Source organism: Phoxinus phoxinus (genome assembly GCF_949152265.1).
Source record: "Phoxinus phoxinus genome assembly, chromosome: 21".
Lineage (NCBI taxonomy): Eukaryota > Metazoa > Chordata > Actinopteri > Cypriniformes > Leuciscidae > Phoxinus > Phoxinus phoxinus.
In genome coordinates this window covers 31449730-31458725 of record NC_136896.1, presented here as the reverse complement: position 1 = coordinate 31458725, position 8996 = coordinate 31449730, and the positions used below count along the sequence as shown (strand labels likewise).

General features: G+C 37.3%; 1 protein-coding gene across 4 annotated transcripts in view; it reads right to left on the bottom strand.

Annotated features, from left to right (window-relative positions):
- The window catches only part of glp2r (glucagon-like peptide 2 receptor), a 29707-nt gene extending 26121 nt beyond the window's left edge, over window positions 1–3586 (bottom strand). Inside the window, exon 1 of one of the 4 annotated variants that reach the window (XM_079596037.1) lies at window positions 3231–3586. The gene's annotated coding sequence lies outside the window, so the exon portion shown is untranslated. The remainder of the gene's footprint in view (window positions 1–3230) is intronic. The other 3 variants (XM_079596039.1, XM_079596036.1, XM_079596038.1) reach the window with 3 other exon arrangements.
- Between the last annotated feature and the right edge of the window lie 5410 nt (window positions 3587–8996).

The window sequence follows — 8996 nt, the reverse complement described above, 5'->3', positions numbered from 1 at the left end:
AAAGTCAATTAAAATGCGGCGTGCGTGTGTTTTGATTTCAGTTCCAGCCGCAGGTGAGCCGAGAGAAGACGCGTGTTACACACACCGCACGAGGACAAACTTATCCGTGTGTGTATAACCCCACACTAATGATGTGAGCGGCTTTACGGACTCATGTCAGACAGAAAATGCCTTGAATTAATCATTTCTTTACAGTCTTCAAAATAAAGGCTCTTATGAAGAAGCTTTGACATGCATGGGATCTTTCCACACTCTTCAATGTAAAGGTTCATTCATGGAGTGCTTTTTCTGAAACATTCATTTTAGTCAATCATTTTATCCCTTGAAACTAATCTTTGAAACTCAAAATAATGTCTTCATGCCTTAAAATATCTTGAATGTAACTCGACACCCTTGCCTCATTTAGTATGCGCGGTTCTATGAATATGCAAATGAGCCCCACCTCCACTCACTCACTCACTCACTCCGAGATCCACTGGGTGACGATCACACGTTGATCTGATTGGTCAAGGTAGTGTGTGACGTCAGAAACACCAGCGATTTCAAACCGTGTGTTTGAGACTGTCTTTGGTTCACTGCAGTTTTAAGCAGAAAATACTCAGCAATGCTGTCCACTTATGAACTTACACATGTGTGTGTTAAAGCAGATTAATAACACCACATAAGCCGTGTTTCCACCGCGGGAACTTTCCCCAGGAACTGGGAACTGTGGGCTGGTACTCGGTGTGTTTACACCGCAGGGTCTAAATGAAGTTCCGGGTAAATATTTCCCCCTTCCGAAAGTCCCTGCTGGCGAGGTAGTACTTTTTCAAAGTTCAGGAACTTTCGGGGGCGGGACTTGTGCGCTGAACATGCTGATTGGTTGTGTTCACGCCGCATTTTGATTGGATGACTTCACACAGCATTCTATTTTAACCGGCATTTTAAAAACTCTATTGCGGTTCGTGGCTTCATGCAGTGAGAGTCTGTCTGCAAATATGGAATTTAATTTAATAAAAAAACACAGCTGGACCGACGACGAGGTTCAGGCTTTATTAAGCGTATTTGTGTAACAGGAAATTTTCTGCGCGTTCGTCCCAGCCGTCTCACGGTCAATGTCCGCATCGTCTAATTTATAGCATTACGAGCTTTCTGAACACGCTTTAGTATCAGTGCTCGTCTCTTTTCTGCCGTTAATTACCTCGTTAGTAAACCAATACATCACAAACACAACCTCAGCACAGTTTCAATCTCCTCCATACTTATTATAAATGTGGCGCTCAAAGCTGATTACTGTGCGCCGCAGACTGGGAGGAGCCGTCGCGCAGTTATAATCTTCCCGGTACTTTAGACCGCGGTGTAAACGCAGAGAGCAACCGGTCTGGGGCAAACAAAGTTCCTGGGAAAAAAGTTCCTGGGACAAATTGTTCCGGGTAATTTCGGTGGAAACGCGGCTCTAGAGACATAAACTACATTAAAAGCTGGATTTTCACCACAGGGGGACTTTACATTTTTAAAATATTACTACGAACATTCAGAGAATATTCAAAAGTAACATTCCCATAATGTTTGAAGAATGATAAAATAAAATGTTCCCTTAACGTTTCAAACTAGATGTTTTGAACATTCAGAAATAACGTTTTCATCCTAACTTAATAGAAACATTAGCAAACCATTCTTGAAAACAAAGTTTGTGTTCGCTGTGATGAAAACAGCCTTTCGGAACCTTTATTTTCAAGAGTCTAGAACCCCAACAAGCAATTTTGCATTTAAAAGGCGTCTAATAGCATCCAAACACAGACGTCTAGGCTAAACAAGGCACAATGTGGACTGTCAGTGAAAATGTAATAGACATAGAGCCCAGGAATAGACTAATCATCAATTACATAACAAAGGAATGAAATGAGTAAAGAAATGAGAGCTTGTTCTCACTGTAGACTTACATGATGGAATATCACATCTCGCAAGTTGTTTTGGCAAAACGACATGTAGGCCTAATCAAATTCAAGGTTATTTTGGGTAGAAGTGGTATATATACATATATAGTCGGACTATATCGGGTCTATAGTTAACATAGACGGTGACATTCTTCGGCTATGGCTTGCTGGGAAGCTTGTGAACGCCTGTGATCGATAATATAGTCTTTATCATAATTCTCATCAATATGACTGCACAGAACGGCGAGTCTCTGCTCACGTGTTTGGCTCTTCTGTTTACATTCTCTGAGCAGAGAGAGAGTCTCCGACCCCGACACACACACACACACACACACACACACTGTATACGTCCAACACAAGTGGGAAAAACAAACAAGCTTCTGAACACGGCGTCCGGTCTCGGTCAACAACACGCTCCAGATCACCGGAGGGCACGGGTCCTCCGCATCTCCGTCTTCATGAGCCGTTTCTGTGGTTACGATCAGCCGCGCTTCACTGAAGTATCTCGAGATGTAGAGCTCCATATAACAGCCTCATGCTCCATTTCCACATTTACCGGTCTGGAATGTGGAATATAAACTATAACTGGGTAAACTTCAATGGAGATTAATGAGAGACTCTGGCAAATAACATCTTTGCCTCAATCCCATTTACTAACAGCAAAAACAACACACTATTGAGTTTCCCAAATAGGATTATCTGCATTCGAAAGCATTCTTTACCAGAGGTTTACAAGACTTGCTTCTGTCAGCCGAACACATTCAGAGTTATATTAAATAAAAATAGTGATTGGCAACGATTAACCACATCCAATAATAAAAGTTTGTGTTTACATAATATATGTGTGTGTGTAAAATTAATTGATATATATACACACACACACACATGCATGTTGTTTATATAAAAAAAAACGAATTATATTTATATATAAAATATGTATAAATATATATACACAATATATACATGCAAATATTTCTTAAATATATACATGCATGTGTGTATTTATACAAAATATTTATACACATATGTAAACAAACTTTTATTTTGGATGTGTGATTAATCTTTGCCAATCATGACAAAAAAAATATCCTTGCTCTTCCCAGCTTTATAATGGGAGTGCTGGTATAGGCCTACCTGATATTTTGAAGCCTAAAAAAACGCATCCATCCATCATAAAAGTAATCCATACTTCAGGGGTTAATAAAGGCCTTCTGAAGCGGAGCAACGCATTTTTGTAAGAAAAATATCCATATCCATAGCATTAGTTTGATGTTGGTTTGTTGGTTAGCGTGAAAGAAAGCAAATGAAACTTACCTGAGTAAACATGAATCCGCAGCGGTTTACATTGGGTCGAGTGGATGCCATGCAGTTAGAAAGATGAAAATTACAGTTTTCAATTTAAATGTACGAGTTCGTTGGTGTGCTTGAGTTTCATATACATATTTCTGTCAAGAGTCGATCATAGAAAGCGTTTCGCTTCTCATTCTCCAAAGCGGCACGAGCTAAGGCAAACCGAGCGCGCGACCTGTGGAGTCCGATTCACTACAAATGACTCTCATGAGCAATGAATCGTTCTAAAAAAAAAACTAGAATTGAATCATTAACACGAATCCTTCACGAAACGAATCATAGTGCCACAAATAATGCAAACATATTCCATCGTTATCTGTAAACCTCTTCATGCATATCCTCATTTTTATAACTTACTATAAGATGTGTGGTCAGGAAATTAATCGTATGAGTCTTTATCTAATAAAATAACAAAATATAAATGACAAGGAAAAATGTAACTAAAAAAAGAACAAACGCATGTTTTTGGAGGGGCTTGAGATCGATTATTATGGGTATATAAAAAGTAAAGGCTTTGTGCTATAAGTAAAATCTGCAGTAGCCTATCATCAGTAAATTCTGTAGTAGTTGCTATTTATTTAGCCTATAGTGCAAATAGTTTAGCGCCCCCTAACCCTACTCTTAAAACTAAATACCTGTCATGCACTTTATTTCCACTTTTCAAATATTTTCTTTATTTTTACTTGAAATAAACGTCTCTCCGAGTCCGATCTGATGCGATGGGAAACGGGAGAAGAATGCGTTTGATGAAAGTTTTCCTTTCTTCACCTGTTATCAGACAGGTTTCTCCAACACGATCTCACGGCAATTCGTACGAATTTTACGAGGTGGCTAATTCGTACCAATTCATACGACCTCACTCGTACAAATTTGTACGTTTTTTGCTAAAACGTACATATTTTACGATTTGCCAAAATCGTATGAATTCATACGAATGACCTACCCCTGACCCCGCCCCTAAACCTACCCATCACGTGGGTTTAGACAAATGTACGAATTAGCCACCTTTTAATCACTCGTACAAATTCGTACGAATTGGTCGTGAGATAGCGTTGGTTTCTCCTGTCAATCAGACACTGGTGGGCGGAGTTACTGTAGCATTGCTGTAAATGCACACTTTTTTATCTCACAACTGACTATTTCTCAGAATTGCGAGATATAAAGTCAGAATTGTGAGATATAAAGTCAGAATTGTGTTATAAACCCACAATTGCGAGAAATAAACAAGCAATTGTGATAACAAAAAATCTGAATTGTGAGATAAAAAGTCACAATTTCCTTTTTTATTTATTATTCTATGTAAACAATCTTCCATTGGGAAAAAAGGTCTGAATTTTGAGAAGAAATTAGCGCATGACCTTTTTTATGGCCTGAGCTAGACCAGTTTTCAGTATGAACGGTATCCATCGTAATAACAGTGACGTATAATCCTCAGATTTGTGTGTTAAACTCGTCCTGCACTGAAAGCTTCTCTCTGGTCCCCCGCTTCAGAAGAGCAGCTCGCAGAGTTTGGCCAGTAAATCTACAGGGAATCTAACTTTAATACCACAGTGAAGCTCTCACATCTTCTCAGGAGTGATCGCAGATACCGCGGTAAACACATGTCAACGCCGATGACGCAGACGAGCCGGGACGAGAGTCAGATCCGGAGCGAGTGTGAGTTCACACTGGAGACGAGTGTGTCTCGATCAGCCAATAAAGCAGGAGTCCTGGTCAATCACTGTCAGTCTGAAGACTGGGGGAAGCGTTCACTGGGAATTATCCGCACATTCACCTCCCAGTAAACCAGTTATGGGACATGCCCTCCAGTCCCCGAGGCCCGGGCGCACAGATGGAGGCTGAGATGCATCTCTTCATGGATATATTGGCCGTGTATTGTTCCCTGAATGGCCCAGGGTCTGCGGTGTTGCTGGGGCCGGCGTGTTGTTGCTGGAAATGATGAATTAAGGGAAAACCAGTTCTTGGAAGAGGGAGTGTTCATGGCGAGAGCAACATGGAATTTCTTAGGCAAGCTCCTGGCTGATGGATTTTATATTTAGACGGTCTCACAGTCGTACTATACACTCGTCTAAACAGCGTGTGCAGATAAGTCCGCTTCATTCATTTCCATCGCAGAACACCATGCAGAAGCTTTTTCATATTCGCATTTATTTTATGTTTGTGTATATACGGTATGCATCCTTTAAACACGTAACCCTGACATTACAGCAGTCTTTTTAAATGGAACAGTTTATGACAGTTTCCATTAGACAAAATATTTTAAAAAACCTAATTTTGCATAGCCTGTTTTCATATTAGATCCAACAGGCTTTTATAGCTCATATAGTCTGATATAGTGAGAATATGGAGGGATAAAAACTGTTTGATTTTATTTATTTTTAAAAATAAATTTTGATATTTAAATGAGATTCTGATGCTTGTAATGTAAATCAATGAGATATTTATATAACGTTAATCAGAAAAAAAATTATTTGTGAGTTCATATCTCGCAATTCTGACTTTAGAACTCACAATTGTGACTTGAAAAAAGTTAAAAAGTCTAAACTACACTGTAAAATTTGATGATTTGTCATGACAACTTTTTATCTTTTGTCAAATCAACTTCGATGTGTGAAGATAACACACTATTTTGAGTTTCTAAACCATTAAACCATTCTTCTTCATTGTATTAACTCACATTTTTTATTACAACGAACTCAAAATTTTATTTTGCTTTCAAGTTTTGCTCAAACTTGCTTTTTTTAAGTTAAACCAACTTTTTTTTTTTACAGTGACCTTTTTTATTTATTTTATTCGGTGGTGTAAACAACTTCCATTGGAAAAAAAAGTCTGAATATTGAGAAGAAAAAAATCTAAAATCCAAAAACAGATGTTGATATTTATATGAGATATAAAAATTTTATATAAAAAATGTGGCTGTGATTAGTTATAACCACTTAAAATTTGTTGAGATAACTTAAATATCCAACTAAACTAAGTTAACTAAACTTAATATTTGAAGTCAAGCATGAACACATACTTTTTAAAGTTGAAACAATGTTGGATTTTAAGTTGTGATCAATAATCGCAGCAATTTTTTTACAGTGTACAAAATGCATATAAATATCAATATCTGCCAAAAATGTCTTAGTAAGATGATATTTAAATGCTTAGTTGTATAATCAAATGTAGTTTTAAAACATAATGCAATGATGATTGAGAGATGAACAAATGAACCTTCTTGGAAAGCCTGATGATATTTAATACTCATTGATTTTTCCCCAAAATAATATCTGTATAATCAAGTAAACCTGTGTCAGTCCGGCTGAAATATTACTGACAATATGAAAGTTATTCTTGCGTTTGATGAAGATTTGACGCTTGTACAATTACACTAAAATACTTTTACTTGATAAAAGAGTCGAAACTATCAGTCAGACACAGAAGACTGGAGGAGACTTAATCATGTTGATCATATAGAGCCTTAGAAATGAAAAAATTATACAGGGTTAATATTCAAAACATCTATTTCAGCATTAATGCATTTATAATATTAAACGTGTAGATGAAGTGGAGAAGCGTCTGCTCGTTCCTCGACACAGACTCCAGAACTGAAGCAGATTCCACAGAAAGGTCAATGAATATTTCTCTTCTTCACTGAAACTGAGCCATGGGACAAAACCCAACTAAAACTGCCTCAAAACATCTTGAATATTTCCTAAATGAACTCCGATCTGAGTGATTATGAGTGTGTGTTGAGTGTGTGTACTGTGATCGCTTATAAGGCCATGGTGTGGTGTCTGTACTTTAGTAAACCGTGTGTTTGACCCCAAGAACGAGCGGAGATAAAACAGAGACGCTCTCGGGATGAAGCGCAGTCTGGCTTTATTCACACAGACACACACTATCCCTCAGGTGAACACACACCACACACACACTCCTACATCTGATGCATGAGCAGCACAGCTCTGGGAATGTGTGTGTCTGCGACTGAACGGCTGATCTCAGGAAACCGTACAACCTTTTATAGTGTTTAGATCTGATGTGTTCGTATGACATCGGAAAACTCCAGTCAGCAGAGTAACCTTACATTGGAAGCAGTTGGGACAAATATTTGGAGAATTTAAAAGCAGAAAGGTGTAGAGTACATATACATATTTTTATAAAAACATGCGTAATGTGCACGGTTCGAGTTCTGTGTACAGCTTTATGGAGCGGGTCAAATTGACCCTGATTGGATTCAATACAATTCCTCAAAAATCACACCATGAAAAACAACAAAGATTCAGGTACAAATTGTAAACTTTTAATATCAACATTTGTCAAACATAAAAAAAAAAAAAAATGAACATATGTTTTATGAAAATGTTTTTTAACATTTTTTTAAAACAGTTTTGTTTTGACAAAATGTGATTATTATTGATTAACAGTATACTGTTGTTTTTTTTGTTTTTTTACATTTTTTGCTTAGAACATCATAACTGAACAATTACATTTAGCTGTATAATGAAAATAATGTTTACTTTTCCTAAATTGGCTCAACTTTTGTTTTGTAGACTCATTTCATAAAGTGCAGAAGTTTCTTCTGTCATGATGAGCGCACAGCAAGTGTGTGTTTTCTGCATATGAAGTTCTTGCACTTCACACACGCTGCTGGTTTTGCTCACGCACTCGATGGGCGACACACACACACACACACACACACACACACACACACACACCTCACATCACACGTGCCCTGCATACATCACATACATGTTTTTATTGTGTGTCTGTGCAGTTTCTTCTGAATAGCTGCCTATGAGGGTCAAATTGACACTATTAGTAATAGTACGAACGTATAGTGATTATGTTTGTATATGTCAAAACACATCAGCATGTTGAAACTTTGCATGCATGTTCATGATGATAAATGAGAACAAGTCACAAAATATCAAGAAAAAAAACAAAGGTTTAATTTTATTTCAGGAAGCTTGAAAAAATAAATGATAGCAAATGTTTACAATCTGTGGCTGACAAAATATTGTTCTGTATTGAAACAAGTATGGAAACGCTAATTTTTTAGCTTCATAAGGTAGTAAAAAGCCACAATAACAAAATATAACCAATAAATGTTATTATTTTGGGTCGGTACAGTTGCCTAAGAGCGTTAAAATATGCGGGTCAAATTGACCCACGAACATCACGAACGTAATAGTAATTTTGTTTGTATATGTCAAAACACATCAGCATGTTGAAACTATGCATGTTCATGATGATAAATGAGAAAAAGTCACAAAATATGAAAAAAAAAGAAAAAAAACAGGTTAACCAGTATTTCCAACAACTAGAAAATCGAAACGGGTCAAATTGGCCCGCAACATAACACAAGGGTTAAAACGTACTGTGTGATTTGAGATGTAACACTGTTTATATCATTATTTTACAGTCACTTTGGTTTAGGGCACTGGGAGAAAAATCTGTCTTGGAATCATTCTGTCTTGTTGTAGAGAGTTTTTTTTTTAATGTTCATGTGTCCTGGTTTGCCTTTTGTCACGTGATTCCCTTGTCCTCATGTGATCATGTCATGTGCTTCTCAAGTCTCATGTTGTCATTGGTTCAGTGTCGTGATTGTTTACAGGTGTGTCTATTTAGTCATCAGTCCTTGTGTATTTAAACCCCCATGTTTGCCCTGTTACTTTATCAAGTCTAGTCGTGTAAATCCAGCTTTTAATGTAGTTTATGTGTGTATGTGGAGTTATTAATCTGCTT